Source organism: Capricornis sumatraensis, chromosome 17, assembly GCF_032405125.1.
Source record: "Capricornis sumatraensis isolate serow.1 chromosome 17, serow.2, whole genome shotgun sequence".
Lineage (NCBI taxonomy): Eukaryota > Metazoa > Chordata > Mammalia > Artiodactyla > Bovidae > Capricornis > Capricornis sumatraensis.
The window spans coordinates 10,354,707-10,368,357 of record NC_091085.1 but is presented as its reverse complement, the minus strand read 5'-3'; positions in this window follow the sequence as shown (position 1 = coordinate 10,368,357).

The following is a 13,651-nucleotide window of genomic DNA, read 5'->3' as shown; positions in this document are numbered from 1 at the left end:
CTGGAATTCCATCATCTCCACTAGCTTTGTTCATAGTGATGCTTCCTAAGACCCACTTGACTTTGCACTCCAGGATGTCTGGCTCTAGGTGAGCGTGAGTGATCAAACCATCATTGTTATATGAGTCATTAAGATCTTTTCTGTATAGTTCTTCTGTGTATTCTTGCCACCTTTTTTAAATATTTTCTGCTTGTTAGGTCCATTTCATTTCAGTTCTTTATCATGCCCATCTTTGCATGAAATGTTCCCTTGGTATCTCTATTTTTCTTGAAGAGATCTCTAGTCTTTCCCATTCTATTGTTATCCTCTATGTCTTTACATTGTTCACTCAGGGAGGATTTCTTACCCCTCCTTACTATTCTTTGGAACTCTGCCTTCAAGTGAGTGTATCTTTCCTTTCTCCTTTGCTTTTCACTTCTCTTCTTTCTCAGCTATTTGTAAGGCCTTCTCAGACAATCATGTTGCCTTTTTGCATTTCTTTTTCTTGGGGGTGCTTTTGGTCACTGCCTCCTGTACAATGTTATGAACCACCATCCATAGTTCTTCAGGCACTCTATCAGTTCTAATCCCTTGAATCTATTTGTCACTTTCACTTTAAAAAATCATGATGAGTAATTTTTGAAATCAAAAGACATTTTAAAAGAATAATTGAATCAAAAGAAAATTTGAAATCACTTTATTAATTCCAGAAAGCCTGGCTGTCCAGCTGCAAAGCTCTTCCCAAGGTAAAGCATCTAAATGCATATAAACTTCCTCTTATGTGCTGAGCTTGCAGGCAGAAGCTTAAAACAAGAACAATAATGTGTTGGGGTGGCAAAATACATAATTATCTTCTATATTATTGGATGAATAAATTACTATGTTATAAATTATCTTAACCTCTTTCTCTTCAAATTTGTATAAAAACTGCTTTTCCTTACTTCCTTACTTCTTGTAAAGGGTTTCTAAATATATTGGATTCACTCCTGATCACTTTTTTTTTTCAGCCATCTTTAAAGCAACATAAAGATGAACAGTCTAAATCGTTGATTTCTATCTCTCTCTGTTTGAGGGTTTGTCTAATGTCACTCGTCTGTTGTAGAGATAAACACGTTGCCTGGCCTTTGTGAGGATCCAGTCATCTGCTCCAAACATAAGTAGATTATGTATTGGACCCTCACAAGAGTCAGTGAGTCAAATTTTTCCAGCTTGCATTCCAGAAAGTCCTATTTTAAGTATTTGTATTAAGCATCCAAAGAATGATCCAGTAGACAAAATTATGTAGAAGAACTCATATGTACTCAGGGAAGTAGATAACTAAAAAAGTAATCACAAGATAAATAATGCCATAATAAGGTGCGAATCAAAGTCTAGCTGGGCTCAGAGGACAGCTTCACCTTCATGCAGATCCGATCCAGCTGAGAGACTTCAGCTCTTTATCTAGTTGCTTGTTTACCATCTGGTCAGCCTCTACTCTAAAATGTCACATCCTTGTGTATTTTATTTACTTCTTTCTCCCCAAGGCCCAGTATTTAACAGTATTAAATTAATGCAGGTGGCCATTGTTTCAAATCTATAGGTTCCAATCTTGGTTTGCTCTCCATAGCTGTTCAATAAACTCATTTAGTTTCAATTTATTTATTTTTTAATTGAAGGATAATTGCTTTACAGAATTTTGCTGTTTTCTGTCAAACCTCAACATGAATCAGCCATAGGTATACATACATCCCCTCCCTTTTGAACCTCCCTCCTATCTCCCTCCCCATCCCACTCCTCTAGGTAGATACAGAGCCCCTGTTTGAGTTTCCTGAGACATGCAGCAAATTCTTTTTGGCCATCTATTTTACATATGGTAATGTAAATTTCCATGTTACCCTTTCCATTCATCTCACCCTCTCCTCCCCTCTCCCCATGTCCATAAGTCTCTTCTCTGTATCTGTTTCTCCATTGCTGCGCTGCAAATAAATTCTTCAGTACCATTTTTCTAGATTCCACGTATAGACATTGAAGTGAAGTCGCTCAGTCGTGTCCAACTCTTTGCGATCCCATGGACTGTAGTCTACCAGGCTTCTCTATCCATGGGATTTTCCAGGCAAGAGTACTGGAGTGAGTTGCCATTTCCTTCTCCAGGGGATCTTCCTGACCCAGGGATTGAACCCAGGTCTCCTGCACTGCAAACAGACGCTTTACTCTCTGAGCCACCAGGGAAGCACCTGTATATACATTAGTATACAATATTTATCTTTCTCTTTCTGACTTACTTCACTCAGTATAATAGGCTCTATGTTCATCCACCTCATTAAAACTGACTGAAATGCATTTCTTTTTATGGCTGAGTAATACTCCGTTGTGTAAATATAAGACAGCTTCTTTATCCATTCATCTGTTGATGGACATCTAGGTTGCTTCCATGTTCTAGCTATTGTATATAGTGCTGCAATGAAAAATGGGGTGCGTGTGTCTTTCTCAATTTTTGCTTCCTCGGGGTATATGCCTAGGAGTGGGATTGCTGGGTCATATGATGGTTTTAGTCCTAGTTTTTTAAGGAATCCCCATACTGCCTTCCATAGTGGCTTATCAATTTACATTCCCACTAACAGTGCAAGAGTGTTCCCTTTTCTCCACACCTTTTCCAGCATTTATGGTTTGTAGACTTTTTGATGAGGGCCATTCTGACTGGAGTGAGGTGATATCTCATTGTAGTTTTGATTTACATTTCTCTAATGATGAGCAAATAACTCATAGCAATTAAAAATAGCTGAGAAAAAGAATAGAAGTGAAAGGCAAAGGAGAAAAGGAAAGATATACCCATTTGAATGCAGAGTTCCAAAGAATAGCAAGGAGAGATAAGAAAGTCTTCTGAAGTGAGCAATGCAAAGAATAGAGGAGAACAATAGAATGGGAAAGTCTGGAGATCTCTTCAAGAAAATTAGAGATATCAAAGGAATATTTCATGCAAAGATGGGCACAATAAATGACAGAAATGGTATGACCTAACAGAAGCAGAAGATATTAAGGAGAGGTGGCAAGAATACAAAGAACTATACAAAAGAGATCTTCATGACCCAGATAATCACGATGGTGTGATTACTCACCTAGAGCCAGACATCCTGGAATGTGAAGTCAAGTAAGCCTTAGGAAGCATCACTACAAACAAAGCTATTAGGGGTGATGGGATTCCAGCTGAGCTATTTTAAATCCTAAAAGATGATGCTATGAAAGTGCTGCACTTAATATGCCAGCAAATTTGGAAAACTCAGCAGTGGCCACAGGATTGGAAAAGGTCAGTTTTCATTCCAATCTCAAAGAAAGGCAATGTCAAAGAATGTTCAAACTTCCACACAATTGCACTCATCTCACATGCTAGTAAAGTAATGCTCAAAATTCTCCAAGCCAGGTTTCAACAGTATGGGAACCATGAACTTCCAGATGTTCAAGCTGGATTTAGAAAAGGCAGAAGGACCAGAGATCAAATTGCCAACATCTGTTGAATCATCAAAAAGAAAGAGAGTTCCAGAAAAATATCTACTTCTGCTTTATTGACTACACCAAAGCCTTTGTCTGTGTGGATCACAGCAAACTGTGGAAAATTCTCAAAGAGATGGGAATACCAGACCACCTGACCTGCCTCCTGAGAAACCTGTATGCAGGTCAGGAAGCAACAGTGAGAACTGGACATGGAACAACAGACTGGTTCCAAATTGGGAAAGGAATGCATCAAGGCTGTATAATATCACTCTGCTTGTTTAGTTTATATGCAGAGTACATCATGCGAAATGCCAGTCTGGATGAAGCACAAGCTGTAATCAGGATTGCCGGGAGAAATATCAACAACCTCAGATTTGCAGATGACACCACCCTATGGCAGAAAGTGAAGAGGAACTAAGGAGAGTCTTGATGAAAGGGTAAGAGAAGAGTGAAAAAGTTGGCTTAAAACTCAGCATTCAGAAAACTAAAATCATGGCATCCAGTCACATCACTTCATGGCAAATAGATGGGGAAACAATGGAAACAGTGACCGACTTTATTTTTTCAGGCTCCAAAATCACTGCAGATGGTGATTGCAGCCATGAAATTAAAAGACACTTGCTCCTTGGAAGAAAAGCTATGACCAACATAGGCAGCATATTAAAAAGCAGAGACATTACTTTGCCAACAAAGGCCCACCTAGTGAAAGCTATGGTTTTTCTAATAGTCATATATGGATGTGAGATTTGGACCGTAAAGAAGGCTGAGCACCGAAGAAATGATACTTTTGAACTGTGGTGCTGGAGAAGACTCTTGAGAGTCTGTTGGACTGCAAGATCAAACCAGTCAATCCTAACAGAAATCAACACTTAATATTAATTAGAGGGACTGATGCTGAGGCTGAAACTCTGATACTTTGGCCACCTGATGTGAAGCACTGACTCATTAGAAAAGACCCTGATGCTGGGAAAGATTGAAGGCAGGAGGAGAAGGGGACAGCAGAGGATGAGATAGTTGGATGGCATCACCAACTCAGTGAACATTACGTTTGAGCAAGCTCCAGGAGATGGTGAAGGACAGGGAGGCCTGGCTTGCTGCAGTCCATGGGGCTGCTGAGTCGGACGTAACTGAGCGACTGAACTGAACTGGAAGCTCAGAACACTGCCATCTTGTGTTGGAAGAGGAAGGTGGAAATCTAACAGATGGTCCCCACATTGTTCCATCAACAAGAAGAGCTGAGAACTGGAGAGGTCTCTCACTACTCTCCCTCCCTTAAAATTAACAGCCCCTTGATCACTGGTAGAAACTCCAGATTACAAAACTCTACATTCAGTGTCTCTACTATTAATTCGTCTCTTCTGTAGAATCTTATTGATTTCCCTCAACCAGATGATTTAAGATATTGAAGGACACATTTTGCAGGCTCAGGTGTATTACTGGCCCAGAGAACATTTTTAAAGTTTTAAGAAACTCATAAGAGCTCCAGGTCATGGATGTCAACTCTATGAGGGCATAAATGTACTGAATGTTTGCCAAGATAAATGCAAAACAGGGCAGGTAATAAGTCTTAAAGAACTGTTGACAGAGAATAAATGAATGACTACATGTATTGCAGATATGGTGACAATTTTAAAAGTGGAGGCGACTATTTTTCTAATATTTTTAAAAGCAGTCATTTCATTTTGAAATTTTAAGTCCATCTTGAAATATTCACATGTTCTTTAATCTTGACCTAAGCACCAGCAGCACCTGGAAACATGCTACTCTAAAGACAGGGTTGACAAAAAGTAATAATGGATGTGCAGAGAAGTGAAGTGTCGTGTCCAAAGGCACATCAAAATTAGGTTCAGAGCAACTGCTTGAGTTCACTGGAAGGAGAGAGTAGGCATGAATGGGAAGAGAGTAAATGGAACATTTAGAAGTTCACTGACTCTTTTTGATATTGCTTTGAAAAAAATATTCATCAATATCTCTCATTTCTTTCTTTCTTGCTATTTCTCAGCTATTATTTCACCACATACGCTAGCTTATTTTTAAGAAAGTCTGTTCTCAGGATGATTGTTTTCAAATGACTTAGAACTGGATTTCTCATAAGCAGTGTTGTAGCCACTGGAGACTTCTGTGCATTGGTATAATCTAAGCTGTTTTGAAAGGTCACTGGTCATTCTAAAGCTCATCTGTATCTTGTGACATCATAGAAAAAAATGCCTTATAAATGATTTGTTTTTCACAGTCAATAACTAATTACCAGTTTGTACCCTATAAATAAATCAATATTGAAAAGTAAGTCTGAGTCCTTTCATTGTGGAAATGATTAGCTGACTGACCAGTGAACAAATCCTTGGATTACTACTTGGCTTACTTGCTCTGTTTACATTTCTTTTTTAAATTGCTTCCTCTCCCTTCATCATTATTATGATAAAATACACACATAGAAAAGGCGAGACAAGAATAGTTGAAGATGTGAATTTAAAAGTCATTGATTCTAGAAAATGTTTTTGGCTTCTGACTTGTTGAGAATATGAAGCAGTTTTCAGGACACAGAACAGAAAGTTGGGTGGGCAGCCTGACGATGTATTTCACACTCACAGCAATTAACCGAAAAGAGAAGTGCTTGATGAATGAAAAAATGGCACTGCTCCACCAGTGTGTTTGAAACAAGTTAACATTGTCTCTGAAACTGAATTTTCCTTCTTGGTCTCCCTCAAGGATCCTTTTTTTTTTTTTTCCCCAAAAGCTTTATTTATTTATTTATTTTTGGCCATGCCACACGGGGATTGAACCCAGACCCTGGAAGTACAAACCTGGAGTCCCAACCACTGCATCCTCAGGGAAGTCCCAGAGATCTTTACCATTAAAAAAAAATTAAGTTTTCAAGATGAAGGTACTTCCTTGGCCACAGTGAGGACTGTGCCCAGGTTGGAGGCCAAAACCAGAGGAAATCTGGGCCCTTCTCCTTATTTCCCTCTTCCCAAGTCCCACAGCAGCTGGCTCCTCTTGGCTAAGTCGTCTCTGCTACTTTTGACTTGTTTATGAACACAGTGCAATTCCAGTTGGTCCAAGGAGCATGGGATTGTCTATTCTTAACAAGACATCCCCAATTTGGGTACAATAAATTGAGATTTTCATGACTGCTGAGTCCTGAACAAAACACAAATATCTGTTGCCTGGTAGAGTTGAAAGTCAAAATAAAAAACCACCAGAGGAAACAAACAAGTAGTATATGGCAAAGCCAAGAAGTGAAGCTGGCCTCAGTCTAGAGGGCCAGTCATGCTCAGTCCAGATGTTGGAAGCTGGGTTTTGTGTGCCCTGATGAGTTTTCAGTTATCATCATCAGATGTTTTATTTCCATCTTCACTGAAGTATAATTGGCAGATGAAAATTGTAAAGATGTGATAAAATGATATTTTTATATACATATGCACTGTGAAATAATCACCATAATCAAGCTAATTTACATTTTCTTTCCTTTTTTTTTTCTGATGTAGTGAGAATAGTTAAGATCTACCCTCTTAGCAAATTTCAGCATCCAATATACTATTGTTAACTAACTATAGTCATATTCACAGATGACACCACCCTTATGGCAAAAGTGAAGAAAAACTAAAGAGCCTCTCCATGAAAGTGAAAGAGGAGAGTGAAAAAGTTGGCTTAAAGCTCAACATTCAGAAAACGAAGATCATGGCATCCAGTCCCATCACTTCATGGGAGGTAGATGGGGAAACAGTGGCAACAGTGGCTGACTTTATTTTTTTGGGCTCCAGAATCACTGCAGATGGGGATTGTAGCCATGAAATTGAAAGATGCTTACTCCTTGGAAGGAAAGTTATGACCAACCTAGACAGCATATTAAAAAGCAGAGACATTACTTTGCCAACAAAGATTTGTCTAGTCAAGGCTATGGTTTTTCCAGAGGTCATGTATGGATGTGAGAGTCGGACTATAAAGAAAGCTGAGCACCGCAGAATTGATGCTTTTGAACTGTGGTGTTGGAGAAGACTCTTGAGAGTCCCTTGGACTGCAAGGAGATCCAACCAGTCCATCCTCTCTAAAGGAGATCAGTGCTGGGTGTTCATTGGTAGGACTGATGTCGAAGTTGAAACTCCAATACTTTGACCACCTGATGCGAAGAGCTGACTCATTAGAAAAGACCCCAAGGCTAGGAAAGGTTGAGGGCAAGAGGAGAAGGGGACAACAGAGGATGAGATGGTTGGATGGCATCACCGACTCAATGGACATGGGTTTGAGTGGACCCTGGGAGTTGGTGATGGACAGGGAGGCCTGGCATGCTGCGGTTCACTGGGTCGCAAAGAGTCGGACACGACTGAGGGACTGAACTGAACTGAACTGATGGTCATAGTGATATATGTTAGATCTGCAGAATCTACTCATTTTCATAGCTGAAACTTTGTACCCCCGTGCCTGGCAACCACCATCCTACTCTCTACTATGAATTTGACTATTTTAGAGTTTTCATGTAAATGAGATCATTCAGTATTTTCTTTCTGTGACTGATTTTTTCACTTCGCATAATGACCTCTAAGTTCACCCATGTTGCTGCAAACGGATGATTTTCTTTCTTTTTTTAAGTTAAATAGTATTTCATTGAGCATTTTGGTGTGTGTATCTCTATCTCTGTCTGTATGTCTACCACGTTTTCTTTATACATTCATCTACTGACAGGTTGCTTCCACATCTTGACTACTGTGAATAAGGCTGCAGAGAACAAGGGAGTGCAGATATCTTTTTCAGATGCTGATTGTGTTTCCTTTGGAAATATAGCCGGAAGTGGGATTACTGGATCTTATGGTTTTTCTATTTTTAATACTTTGAGAAGCTTTCATACTGTTCTCCATAGTGGCGCTACCAATTTACACCCATCAACAATGCGCAGGGGGTCCCTTTTTCCCACATTCTCAGCACTTGTTATCTTTTGACATTTTGATAGTAGCCAATTTAAAAGTGTGAGGCGATAGCTCATTGTGGTTTTGATTTGCATTTCATTGATGATTGGCAATGCTGAGCACCTTTTCATGTATCTGTTGGCAATTTTAATGACTCCTTTTTTTTCACAATAGTAAAAGATGTTTATCACAATCAATAGCCAGACAGAAAGTAAAAGATAATTACTATTTCAAGCCATAATGGGAACATGACTAATTTAACAATATAAAACATTATATATAATTTGTCAAGCAGAGTGATGTGGTAACTGGAGGTGCATACATGCACGTGTTTTCTTCCACCCAGACAGTCTATGTCTCCTGGCTGGTGCATTAAATCCATTTACAGTTAAGGTAATTATCAATATGTATGATCCTATTACCATTTTCTTAATTGAGTTTATTTTGTATAGGTCTTTTCCTTGTCTTTTGTTTCCTGCCTAGAGAAGTTCCTTTAGCATTTGTTGTCAAGCTGGTTTGGTGGCCCTGAATTCTCTTAACTTTTGCTTGTCTGGAAAGCTTTTGATTTCACCATCAAATCTGAAGGTGAGTCTTGCTGGGTAGAGTATTCTTGGTTGTATGATCTTCCCTTTCATAACTTTAAATGTGTCATGCCATGCCCTCTGGCTTGCAGAATTTCTGTTGAGAAATCAGCTGATAGCCTGATGGGAGTTCCTTTGCAGGTTAGTTGTCATTTTTCCCTTGTTGCTTTTAATATTTTATCTCTGGTCTTTAATTTTTGTCAGTTTGATTACTATATATCTTGGTGTATTCCTTCTTGAGTTTATCCTGCCTGGGACTCTCTGTGCTTCCTGGACTTGGTTGACTATCTCCTTTCCCACGTTAGGGAAGTCTTCAGCTATTATCTTTTCAAATATTTTCTCAGGTTCTTTCTCTCTCTCTTCTCCTTTTGAGACCCCCGTAATGCAAATGTTGGTGCATTTAACTTTTCGTCTCAGAGGTTTCTTAGGCTGTCTTCATCTTTTTCATTCTAATTTCTATATTTTGTCCTGGGCAGTGATATCCACCATTCTGTCTTCCAGGTCACTTGTCTATTCTTCTGCCTCAGATGTTCTGCTACTGATTATTTCTAGTGTATTATTCATCTCTGTTTGTTTGTTCTTTAGCTCTTCTAGGTCTTTGGTAAACATTTCTTGAATCTTCTCCAAATTTGTCTCCAAATTTTTTTCTGAGATCCTGAATCTTCGCTATCATTATTCTGAGTTCTTTTTTTGGAACGTTGCCTATCTCCTCCTCATTTAGTTGTCTTTCTGGGGTTTTATCTCATCTCTTCATCTGGGACATAACTTTCTGCTTTTTCATCCTGATTACTTTCTATAATGTGATTTTTTTTTTCTAGCTGCTGTGGGATTATGGTTCTTTTTTGCTTCTTCTGTCTGCCCTCTGATGCAGGCAGCTAAGAGGCTTGTGTAAATTTCCTGATGGGAGGGACTGGCAGTGGGAAAAACTGAGTCTTGCTCTGGTGGACAGGGCCTTGCTCATTAAAGCTTTAACCCAGTTATCTGCTGATGAGTGGGGTTGCAGTCCCTCCCTGGTAGTTGTTTGGCCTAAGGCAACTCAGCACTGGGGTCTATGGGCTCTATGGTAGGGTTGATGGTGATCTCCAAGAGGGTTTATGCCAATAGGGACCTTCCAGGACTGCTGTTACCAGTGCCCGTATCCCTGTGGTGAGCCCCTGTTGACCCACGCCTCCACAGGAGACCCTCCAACACTAGTGGATAGATTTGGTTCAGTCTTCTGTGGGGTCACTGCTCCTTTCCTCTGGGTCTTGGTACACACAAGATTTTGTTTGTGCCCTCCAAGACTGGAGTGTCTGTTTCCCCCAGTCCTGTGGAAGTCCTGTAATCAAATCCCATTGGCCTTCAAGGTCAGATTCCCTGGGGATTCCCAGACCCTTTGTCCGATTCCCAGGCTTGGAAGCCCGATGTGGGCCTCAGAACTTTCACAATAGTGGGAGGACTTCTTTGGTATTATTGTTCTCCTGTTTGGGGTCACCAACTTGATGGGAATTGGATTTGATTTTATTGTGATTGCACCCCTCCTATTATCTCACTGAGGCTTCTTCTTGTTTTTCAATGGGGGTATATATTTTTGGTGGGTTCCAGCGTCCTCCTGTCAATGGTTGCTCAACAACTAGTTGCAATTTTGGTGTTCTAACAGAAGGAAGTGAATGCACATTCTTCTGCTCTGCCATCTTGAAACAGATGTGTCTGTATAGCTCCTTGCAAAGAAAGTCTTTTGCTTACATGTCCATTTTTGTTTCTATTGCCTGTTCTCTTAGTGTCAAATCCAAAATTATCACCAAAACCAACATCGAGAAACTTTTCTCCTCTGTTAAGTCCTAGTTGTCTTGCAGTTTCCAGTCTTTAGCATCACAAGATGTTCATCCAGCTTTCCACATTCTGCCCTCTGTTATGAAGATAAAATCCCATACAGTTTCCGTACAACCCTGGGATAAAGTGGTAAAAATTATAAACCACTGAGTGATAAACCATGCAACTACTTTTTTTTTATGAGACACGAGATAGTCTTACTAATACTCAGCGTAAATACTAATCTCAGCATAAATATTGAAATTCATATAACATGGATATTGACAAAAACTGCCAAATACCCTTTCAATATAAACAAGACCGAGATGCTCCCAAGACCCACTGGCCATCATTTGCCTTCTTTAATTTCCATGTTTCTGTTTCATGCTAAAAACCTGCCTCCTCCAACATCTTCCATCAGATGAAAACATTAGACCAGACATAGTAGAGAGAGTTCTTCACCTGTTATGTTGGCAGCAGCTAATTAACATTATTCAGACCACAGAGTTTTCATTTGCTGCCTATTAATGGGAAAGTATTCCCTGAAAGAATCTCTTTACTGTATATGGGCATGTGGAGATATTATCTGGAGTCTATAAAACAGACCTGGCAATTCCAATTTTCTGATTTTAATGGAGTATAATCATGCACCAGGGGTCTTCATTTCCTGCCTTCAACATACACACAACCATAGTTTAACAAATTTGTTTGGCTCAGATTTTCCTAGTTTGCCCACAGAAAATCCAGCACCTGTCCCTTGGGAAATGCTGTTGGTCATGCACAGACATTCTATTAATTATGCACAAAGCATCAGCCAAGGGCTCTTTGGTAGTTACCCTGTGAATTGGGTACAGTTCTTTTCCTAAAACTGTAAGAAAGATCCTTCACTTCCACACATTAAATTCTTTTCTGCATATTCATTCTCACATTTACAAATCTCCCATGGGCAGACAGTTTGCAAAGACCATATGGTAGGAAGACATTTTGCCCTGTTTTTAAAATTCTTTTGCAAAATTGTGATAGACAAATAGATAATTTATCCAGCCAAATATTGTCAAGGGATGGAGTAAATTCTAGATAATTATAGTTGGCCCCATTTCACAGGAAAATACCCTTAATGATTTTTAGTATATTTTTGGTATATATATTTTAATGGAATACTAGCTTCTTGCTTTTTAAAGTCTGCTGAACCTAAACTTTCTGTAATGAATCCATGATACAATTAGAAACATCACTGGTTCCTCAATTCCCCAGTGCTCCCAGGGTCTGCTTAGGTATATGGAGCAGTTTCTTAATACAGAAAACATCTGACACTGAATTTTTTAGGCTTTCTTTTTTTATGTTAACATAGTTTCTTGTCTCTTGGAGCGAGTTCTTATTGTTTGCAAGTGTTCATTTCTAATAGCTTGAAACATTCTAGATGAAGCCTTACTTGCCTGCAGTAGGTGATTGTTAACACATATCAAGACATCTCTGACTCTCCACATTTATGGCTATCCTGACAGTTTATGATTTCACTCCTAGTATGTAGAAGAGTCTACCTTCATAACTAGAGAACAAAACTGGGAGATGTAGGTGCTGGTGACTGACAGACTAACTCTCTGCTGGCCCCACATGACATCTTCGCACGAACAGGATTTAAAACCTGTAGTTAATAAAATTTAAAAGGGCAACAGTTTACATACTTTGAGTTGTATCCATAAATGAAAAGAATCTAATAAATTGTATTTCTGATTACACATCTACCGTCATAAGTGAAGACTGTCAACTCAAATATCTTCGGGAACCAGCAAATAGTTATCAGTGTGTGAACCAGTCAAGTATAAGATACTAGTAGGTGAAGCCAGTAGTAGTGTGTGCCCCTCTTAGTAATATAGATATCTTTAGGAATATTGTGCCTCAGGCAGGCACAGATACGCAAGTCAAACGTGGCCTCTAGAAAATTATCATTATTGTATTTGCAAATCTTATATTTCTCTTGTGTGTCTTTTTTACTACTCACACAAGACACTTCACTCCTGATTACCAAATGTGTAGGGATGTCCCCTATCATCAGGCACTTCTCTGAGATACCAGCTAGACCGCCTAGAATTTATCTCAGTTCTGACATAACCTACCTGGAGAGAGCATCAGCTCCTGCAAGGCAAGGACCCAGTCCCACAAGACAGCCCCACCTCGTGTCAGACACCAATCACAAGGCCAGGCTGTGCCTCGTGGACTAGAGGCTCCCAGGGTGCCCCTCTTAGCTTAGTTTATTTGCTAGAGTGGCTCACAGAGCTCAGGAAAGCAGTGACCTATGCCTATCAGTCACTTATATTTATCAAAGAAAACAGTATAATTTTGTCCTGGACCTGCCGCTGTGCGTGCGTAAGCACACAGGATAGACCTGCCAGTCACAAATAAGCAGACAACTGCAGACTGCTTTCCTCAGTACACCTGGTTCACGGTGTCCCACGGACCTCTTTAGGATCAAGACCTGACTCTAAACTTTTTCCTGCCTCATCACTGTCCCATCTGGGGTCATTTCATATGTTAATGAGCAGGAGGATTATTCCAATAATATTTAAGGATTATTTACATAAAGAAAGCTGAGTGCCAAAGAATTGATGCTTTTAAACTGTGGTGTTGGAGAAGACTCTTGAGAGTCCCTTGGCCTGCAAGGAGATCCAACCAGTCCATCCTCTCTACAGGTGATCAGTCCTGGGTGTTCATTGGTAGGACTGATGTTAAAGCTGAAACTCCAGTATTTTGACCACCTGATGTGAAGAACTGACTCACTGGAAGACTCTGATGCTGGGAAAGATTGAAGTCAGGAGGAGAGGGGATGACAGAGGATGAGATGGTCGGATGGCATCACCAATGCTATGAACATGAGTTTGAGCAAGCTCTGAGAGTTGGTGATGGACAGGGAAGCCTGGCGCACTGAAG